Raw genomic sequence first — 9,578 nt, 5'->3', positions numbered from 1 at the left:
TACTAGTTAATGAGTCAGTGGTGCTGGAATCAAAAACTATTTCATATAGCCATTTCTCCTCCACACTGATGGAGAAAAAAGATATGCCATTCATTCATTCATTCATTCATTCATTCAAAAATATTTGCAGCATACTCTATCACATGTTTGGCACTGTTACAGACATTGGGTCCATTCTATTGAGTGAAAACAGTGAAAGCATATCCACATGAATGAGGAAATAACCTCCACGTGTTTCTAAATAGAGGATCTGGTTCCAGAAACTAGAGATGCCTGTCTATACATCCTGCTCTTGTCTGCTCCAAGTTGCCTCTAGAACTGTGTAATTAAAGTCTTTATTTTCCTTAAGCTGGTAGAAATGGGTTCTGTTACTTTGCATCTAAATGAATCTAGATTTCGTATTCTATTCAGAGAAGCTGCCAGTTACTTTCTGTGTTCAGAGAGAATATAACATTGGAACAAATTGTCTACTGTTCTGGGACTTTTAAGAATTAGTACCTGGGTGACATGGTCATTTGAGTTTAGTGACAGCAATACCTCAAGATGTCAGACAGATTCTTCTTTATATAACAAAACACTTCTAAGTATAGTACATTTTTGCTCACTGAGCAACAAGTGACTTAGAAGAGAGAGTAAGCTTCTGATAATAATTTATGATAATAATTATGTAGCCAGTTTTCCACCGATTATTTTTTGAGTGCCTACTGTGTGCCAGGTACACATTCTAGGCTCATAAGCATCAATCAGCCTAATTGATGAAGGTCCCTGTTCTTACAGAGCTTACAGGCTAGCACATTGTTCCTAGTTAATGAAAAGTGAGAAAAACATAGAGATCGTTTTTAACTCTTTTGGTCTCTTTAGAAATAGATATTTCCTAAAATAGATATTGTTTAGAATAGATATTTTCTTAGTGAGAAATCCAATGGCTAATAATATATCTGGCTTTAAAATAAACATTATAGGGTAAACAAGTACAATGGAAAATGAAAAAATACAAATATTAAAAAGAATACAGTATTGTTGATATAATTGTTTTTGTGAAATATTTCACTGACTTTCCCTCTTCCAAGATTGAATCTATACTTCTGACCTGGTGAAGTGTTGAGCTGTATGCTGCATTGGGATAAAACTGGCAAAGTTAGGATTAATATATACCATCTCAGGATTTGGAGCATTGTAACTCATGTACTATGTAAATGTTAGAGCTTAATTTCATTCTTATTAGTCCTGGGCAGTATTTGTTTCTCTTCTCACAATTATCACAGTTATTACAGGTTTAAATTAGTTGCTTCTTCTATCCTGCCCATAACTTTGCTAAAAATCATCTATTTCACTTTTTAAAGTATATATTTTTTTAATGTTTATTTATTTTTGAGAGAAAGAGAGAGACAGTGTACGAATGGGGGAAGAAAAGAGAGAGAGGGAGACAGAATCTGAAGCAGACTACAGGCTCTGTCAGCATAGAGCCTGACACGGGGCTCGTACCCACGAGCCATGAGTTCATGACCTGAGCCAAAGTCAAACACTTAACTGATTGGTCCACCCAGGCTACCCTAAAAGTATTTTTTGAAATGAAGAATTTTAAATATTTTGAGTTTTTTTTTATATGGAAGTTGTTTTTAACTTTTAAAAAACATGGCTTCTTTTACAATAGTCAAAATGTTTCTTCTCAGATGACTGGATTTGATTCTTGATTCTGGGAGTTCAAACATTAATATCTTTTCTAAATATTGTATGTAGGTTCACATCAGAATATTTACTAAATTCATTGTCATAACAACCTTTCCAGGATATTACAGACATTTCTGCAACAAAGGATGTGAGAGAGAGAAACATAGATACACACACACACGCACATAAATATGTGTATATTTATATTTGAGATATATATATATATATATACATATATGTACATGTGAATGCATATATGTATGTATATATATATATACACCTATGTATATATGTGTGTGTGTACGTATATATACACACATACATACATATATAAATATATAAATATATATATATATATATATTTATATTTGGGGTCTGATGTTCTTGCTGTATTTGTAGTCTGAGAAATTTTCCTCCTCGTGGACCCCTTAAAGGCTTAATCAAAACAGTTGTGCTTGCACTTGGTACTATCCCTTTTGCTCAGCCCACAGAAACATATGTGTACAATTAGCCCTATCTATCAGAAGACTTTATGCAGAGGAAGATATCGTGTACCAATCATTCAGAAGAAGGGAGGTAATACAGCTTTGGACCTAAGAATGTAGTTTTCAAAATAAATAGATGGGTTCAGATCCAAGTTTGGCTACTTACTGGCCACATGACCTTTGACAAACTGCTTATCATCTCTGAGTCTCGAGTTTTCTACCTATTATGTGGTCACTTGAATAACATCTAGTTTAAAAGTTTATTGTAAGAAATAAATAAAATAAAGCAAGTAAAGCACAAGGCACAGAGTAAGACACTGTTGCTGCTAGTGTCAGATGATAGGGCAGTAATGGGGGAAGGGGGTATGAGTTAGTAGAACATAAACTTGTGGAACTTAAAGCAGGAAAGAACCTTATAATCAGCTTTCCAAGTTATTTTTTGTCAAATGAGTAACAAAGGCCCAAAAAGGTTAAAGGGCTCACCTAGACTCACCAAGCAAGGTGGTAGTGCTAAAACTCATATACTGATCTACAGTCAGAGGTAAGATGCTTTTCAACTGGTCTGTTCTTTTATTTTTCCTTCTCATAATAAGAAGGATGTATCTGTGATCATTATATTAGATTACCTGAGTGACTTTGGCAGTAACTTCAATCCAGGGAGCTACCTGAAACTCTACCACTTAAATGTGGCTTTTTCAAGAAGAAACTTTTGTATCATTAGGATAAAAGGGAGTGCAGTGCTTAAAGAACAGACTCTATCCCTGACTCTATTAACTCTATTTGTATGCTTTCGAAAAGAAATTCTCTTGGGCAGATAAGAAGTTAGTACACTCAAAGGTAATACATAAATTTCCATGCTCAATAGTCAGGACTTGAGCAGGCTTGTCTGTGATGCAGCCCACACCATCCAGAGCTTTCCTCCAGCCTCTTAGCTCTTGTGCATTACTCATGGTTCTGAAAAACAGAGCAGGGCAGAACTTATTGCTCAGGGTACAAATTCATCTTCTGAGGAGGCTGTTCTGAATAGAAATCTACCCCCTTCTATCCTACGATATACCTCCCTCTCAAGATGTCTTATGGAATCTGAGGAGGTTGGGGGACAGTGAAGGAAAGAGCAGTTAGCACTGCATTGTGTGGGCACCTGAGGCTCCCTGCTGGACCGGGATACTGAGTTCTCTGTGCTGAGCATCTGTACCTTATAAATAGATCCTTTAAAAAAATATGCCTATAACTTTCTTATGTGATGTTCTCATGAAAATATGTAGAAAGACAGAGACATAAAAAATTCATCTTAGTTTGGGACAGCAGCTCAGAAATGCCATAGCAATCAGCTGGTTAGTGTTATAGGCATGTCCTCCCATTATCTCTGATGGTGAAATGTTTGTTTAATCTGTTCTAGATTGCTAAGCCAAAGTGTTTTCAGGGGAAGGTCAAACAGAAAAAATCGTAATTTTGTAAGGTAAAAGTTAATTGCATATAATTAAGTTAGACATCACCCATAATTTATTAGAATTTATTTTTTAATTAAAAGTCTTTATTATATATGCCTGCTGAAGGAAATGGCAGAAGGCTATTTTACTATGATTCAAATAGCTAGGGAATGACTTTAGCCTCTGGGCCCCAAGTTTGTAGTCTGGCTTCTTCGAAGAGGATGAGACTCAATATGTAGATCTTTTGCTTCTGATGTTCTGGGAATGCATATATTTTGCCTTAATACTTATTTTAGGAATATTAATGAGTTTTAAGTTGCAGAGGCCAAATTATGCCGCTTAATATTAATCATAATATTCTAACTGAATTGAAATATGATGGAGCAGAAAATATTTAAATTTGAGCCCTGATCTTTACCCACATTGGCTAACATCATCTCCTTAAACAGAACAGCTATGAATGGCCCTATGTGGATTTGTTGTTTCTGCTCAGATTCCTTTTTTCTTTTTTTAATTTACTCTGTTCCCCTAATCACTTAGAATACCTTACCTGAGGTATCTTTGTTTATGGCCAGTTACAGGCCTTTGTGAATTAGATTGCTGTCTGGGAAAGGGATGTAAAATGAAATAAAGTTCATATAACTTGGTATATTTAAATCTCAAGCCTGGATATTCTTGTTGGAGCTGTGGTTCATGGAGTAACTAAGGAGACAAAGCACTCCCACCCCCCTCTGGATAAGTATCAGCAACCTCTTCTCCAATCTGTTTTGTTATATACGTTGCCATGGTGTTAGAAGGCAGTGGCCTAGATAAAACATTGCAATACTGGGGCTCTTAGGAAAGCTTTGTGAAATCACCTCTCAGTCAGGCTTAGATTAGCAGGGGTCCGTGTCTAATTTCCAAGATCTGATGCATGCAATGCCAATGTTATCAATTGGCAATTAACAACATTTCTAAAATGTCCTAAATGGTCTCTGCTGTCTTTTACATTTCTAGAGGTCCCAAATGTGCCTTGATTACAATACAATCTCTCTCTCTCTCTCTCTCTCTCTCTTGTCTCTGTATCTCTCCCTTCTCCCTCTCTCACATTTCTCTCTCTCTTATACATATTTATTGAGTACCACATATAGTACTGTGCTATAGGAGAATGGTTCCTGGTAACACAACCCTGCAACACATGTGTTATTTTCCTTTTCTTGTACATATTACACTTGAATGTTAGTTTGAGTACCATGATCAGGGTACACTGTCAGAGGGTTTGGCAAAGCCAGGTTTCAAGCCAAGTTCTATTTGACTTTCACATCCCCTTGCATTTTTCACTGTACCTGACTACCCAGAGGTCTAAAGTGGTCTGGTGATGCCTCCCAAATCTTGACTAGGAGCTGACTTGTTAATAATTTGTAGATCCCAGGATCTTTTTTGGCAAGGAAGTTGATAGTAAAATCTAAAGAAAACAAATACCTAAGATGATTGATGGAATCCTATAAGAATCAGAAAACACCGAAGATCAAATAATTTTATATATCTATGTAAAAATATTTAATATAACTATAACTGTAACAACTATAACTATATATATATTCCATTAATCCAGTAAACATTTTTAGTACTAGAGTGTCTTGGTCACACCCTGTCACTTAATTTTAAGCCTTAAAGAAATTATTCCCTTCTAAGTCCCATCTAAATTTTGAAGATGGTAATTCAGAAAGTTCAGACATGTATTATAAAACATTTAAAAAGCAATAAAATAGTTTGCTGGAGCGAAACCTTTTCAAAAACATTTGGCAAAAGTGATGAGATTGGAAGACCATCTTCTCTCTAGCATGTGGAACAAGAAAAAAAATCATAGTTTCACATTATGTATGATTGCTGTTTTCATATTGAAGGAGATGTAGAGGGTAGGACTGGTATTTGTTGATCCCCTTAGGAGCCTAGGATTTTGTTATGCATATTCATACATGATCTCATTCAATGTGTACATTCTACAGATGAGAAATCAAAGGGGAAAACAGATATTCTCAGGTGAATAATTGGCAGCTTTTTGAAAGTAACTCATTGGATTTTCATCCTAATCTGTACTGGTCTACATCACTAATCTCTTGTACTCCCCACATGTAGAAATATGCTACTGTTTGCACTTTTTGTCTTATCTAAAAACTGAGCTCAAGTATCACTTCTTCTAGGAAGCCTTCCAAGACTAGTCTAGCCCACATGGATTTATCTTTTTCTCTCTTCAGAATTCCTATAGGGCTAGTTTTCAGAATTACAAATGTAGTTCACCTCACATTGCCTTAACTTTCTCACAAATTTAGTTCATTTCACATTGCCTTAAGTTTTTCTCTGTTTCATTAGAGTATGTCTCACCTCTCTGTCTAAGCTGGAATTTTCTGAGCTCTTTGAGAAGCAGTTCTACCTAGTGTTCCTTTATTACTCCCTATTGAAGCTAAAAGCAGCTACTCCCAAACATACTCCTCCAATGTTTTTGAACACAGATGAGTCATGTTCCCAGAGTACCCAAGAAGAACTGGACATTGTCATTGGATAACCATATGTCTTTGGGACAGTCTCCTAATTTTCTTTCTGGGTTTCTAGTGCTCACTTCTAAAAGCAGGTTGCTTAATTAATCCAACTTCATGGCAAAACTTCTCAATTCTATGAGTTGCAAGAGATGCCTGTCAAAAATTTCATATTCTTGTTGCCTTAACCCTATTTTTATGACCTACCAGGACAAAAAGGGGAGCTAGGAATCTGAATTTTTAGCCATTTCCCTGGGTGATCCTATGCAAGTGGTTTGGGGACCACACTTCAGTGTTCACTGCTGAAAAGAAATGGTTACTAAAGTGGACAAGGTTGGAATAACCTAGGATGCATGAAAATAACATAGATTTCCAACTCTCACCCCAGACTGATGGAATAAGAGTCTTTGGAATAGACAGGAGATGGGACTTGAATCTGTATTTCTAAAAATTTCTGCAGGTGATTTTGAAATAACCATCTTTTTATTATTTTTTTCTTGCTACAAAAGTCTTATTATTTCATTTGATCCTAAAGTTTGGGAAAAGGCTACAAGGTGGTTAAAAAGCTACCTAGTGGCTGCAGAGAGAGGCTCAAGCAGAAGCTCTGACACCAGGGGAATGCAGAGGGACCCCTCAAAGGCTGCTGATCTCCAGAGGCTTCTAGATGTGCTTGGAGGTGAGCCTTTCAAAGAGATACTTACCCAGCCCAGCCTGGGAATTGGCCAGCCTGCGGAAGTTAGTCAGGTAGATAAGTTTCACCTGCTCTCTAGGAGCTAGGTGAAATGACTGGGAAATGGCTCTCTAGGAAGTCACAGAGATAGGAGTCTGTGCAGATCCAGAAAGGCCTGGTTCAGGTTCTTCTCCAAGGCCGTGGCAGCTTCCATGGCATCCATAGTTTTATCCCGCTCATCTGGGTGCAACTTCTGCATGCTCTGAGGAGAGTGTGTCTTCAAGACACTCTGGGCACCCTCCACAGTCAATCCTCATAATCAAAATAGAAGCCCAGTGAGAAGTAATTGTAGGAGGCCCATGGATGCATGCTGAATAGGCAGTTCACAGCGGCCTCCACACTGATGAAATAATTCTGACAAATTTAGGAGCTCATAGTTTGTTAGAAACGAGAAGCTAATAACAACAACCAAAATATGGTTTTAGCTGGCCCTCAGGTTGCAACTGAATAGGAATTTGGAGGGTGGTCAGAGGCTGGAAGAAGGGGAGTCCCCAGGTGTGTTTGCTCTAAATAGTGTTGATTTAAGAGACAGATTCATGGGATCCCCAGGCATACTCTGAAATAACTAGTCTTATTGCCAACCTTCAGGAAGTTCTTTTAACTGTTTTCCCATCCTGCTTCATTAGCATCAGATTCTTGGTTCTACATCTGCAATTTTGACACCTTCTGCCAGGCCTCTGACTATATCCCATCACTCTCTCTCTCTCTGTCTCTCTCTCTCTCTCTCTCTAAGGGTTGAGAAAATGCCTAAGGCTACACTGCCATTTTGGAAAAAAAAATTTCCCCTAGGAGACAAGCACATTTCAAGTACCATCCTGAGCTAAATTCTTGATTTCAGCAATAAATCTCTTTAAAAATTATGAAGAAAAATGGCTTAGTGAAACTACTGAAAATTTCATAAAATTTATCCTACATGACTAAGCTGTTGCAGCCTTTTGTATCCAGTTTAACCCACATGGAAGATGTTAAATCACCATATTAAAAACACAATCCAGCAGTTAAATAGCATGGCAGTTACCATGGAAATGTGCCAAACACAGGTGGGTTGACAGTGTGTGTAGGGGGGTATGATGGAGGGGGATAGATTATAGGTTACTTGAGAACTGCTCTGTCCCATTTTTGTATTTAAATTATTCATGCAGTCAACCAATTTAAAGAGAGGCAGCTGGGCTTTTCAAAGTGTGGTCTTCTATCACTCTACCTGGTCAGACAGTTGGCAGGAGTTGTTTAATTATTTAATTGCTATAAATGCAACCAACTGTACCCTTTTGGTAGAAACATGGTTATTTCTTCCTTCAATTAGAATTCCTGATTTTTCATACATAGTTTTTTTTGGATGTAATAACAACCACAGTACCAACTACAATTTGTAGTTGTAAAATCCAAATACATTCCATTCCTGCAAGGCCCTAGGTGAATGGAACCCTGCCTACCTCTTTGATGTCACCTTGTACTAACAGTTCCCTGTTTACCCTGTCCTAGCCACACTGGATTGCCTGTTCCTCAGATATTCCAACTTTTTTTTTTCACATGAAGGATTGTTATAGGCTGAATTATATTCCTCTCAATATTCATGTATTGAAGCCCTAATCCCCCAGTGCCTGAGTATGTGATTGCATTTGGAGATAGGGTCTTTAATGAGGTAATTAAGTTAAAATGAGGCCATTAGGGTGGACCTTAACCCAATATGACTGGTGTCCTTATAAGAAGAGGATACTAGAACACAGACACAGAGGGAAGACTATATGAAGACACAGGGAGTCAATCCTATCTGTAAGCCAAGGAGAGAGGTCTCAGAAGAAACAAAACTTGCCAACACCTTGATCTTGGACTTCTGGCTGCCAGAATTGTAAGAAAATTAGTTTTTGTTGTTTAAGCCACCTGATCCCTGGTCCTTTGTTATGGAAGCCCTAGCAACTAATACATGGATGTTTATACTTCCCTCTTTGTGCATGAAATGGACTTCTCCCAGATCTTCCAAGGGCTAAATATTTCTTTGACATTCAAATCTCATCTCAAAGATCACCTCCTCAGAGACACCATGACTATCCTAAATTTTGCCCTGCCCCAATAACTAACTGAAGTGAAAACTGGAGAGGAGGATGGGACTAAATTTTCAATCAAGATTGTGTTAGTTCAATAACACAGTCCTAAGCCGATTAACCCATGCCATTGCCCTAGTTACAGGAATTTGTTCATTGGCAGGGTGCACAGCATAGGATTTTTGTTCAATGATTATGGGAAGTGACTGCCAGGGAAGCCTATCTGGTACTCCTGGCAGCCATTTTGTGAACAATAAGAACTGCCTGAAGATGAGGCAGACATACAAAGGAAAGCCGACAGGCAGAGAGAAGAATGATAGACAAAGCCAGATCCTTGAATAACCATGCTTAATTCTTACTCTATCATCAGGCTTTAAGTTACCAATAAAGCTCCTTTATTATCTAAGCCAATTTTATTTGAGTTTCCTGTTCCTTGCAATGGAAAGCATACTAAAGGATGCACTTACTATCCCATTATTATATTTTAGCTTCTCTGCTCTCTCTCTGTCTCTCTCTCTCTCTCTCTCTCTCTGTCTATATATATATATATATATATATATATATATATATATATATTGCACAAATAACCCATATATGTATATATATAGTGGAATTTGTCCTATACACTTATTATTCTGCTACAATCAGGCTCTGTGAAAGCAGATACCCTGTCTCGTTCTCTTTATTTGCAACATGTAGAACAA

General features: G+C 37.4%; 1 pseudogene; it reads right to left on the bottom strand.

Moving 5' to 3' along the window:
* Positions 1–6,762: 6,762 nt before the first annotated feature.
* Positions 6,763–7,207, bottom strand: LOC124514335 (ferritin light chain-like; annotated as a pseudogene).
* Between the last annotated feature and the right edge of the window lie 2,371 nt (positions 7,208–9,578).

Source organism: Lynx rufus, unplaced genomic scaffold (genome assembly GCF_022079265.1).
Source record: "Lynx rufus isolate CCGP_SWC_20201006 ecotype Redwood Valley unplaced genomic scaffold, mLynRuf1.p SCAF_2, whole genome shotgun sequence".
NCBI lineage: Eukaryota > Metazoa > Chordata > Mammalia > Carnivora > Felidae > Lynx > Lynx rufus.
The sequence above is the reverse complement of the archived record's forward strand: the minus strand, read 5'-3'. Positions and strand labels throughout refer to the sequence as shown.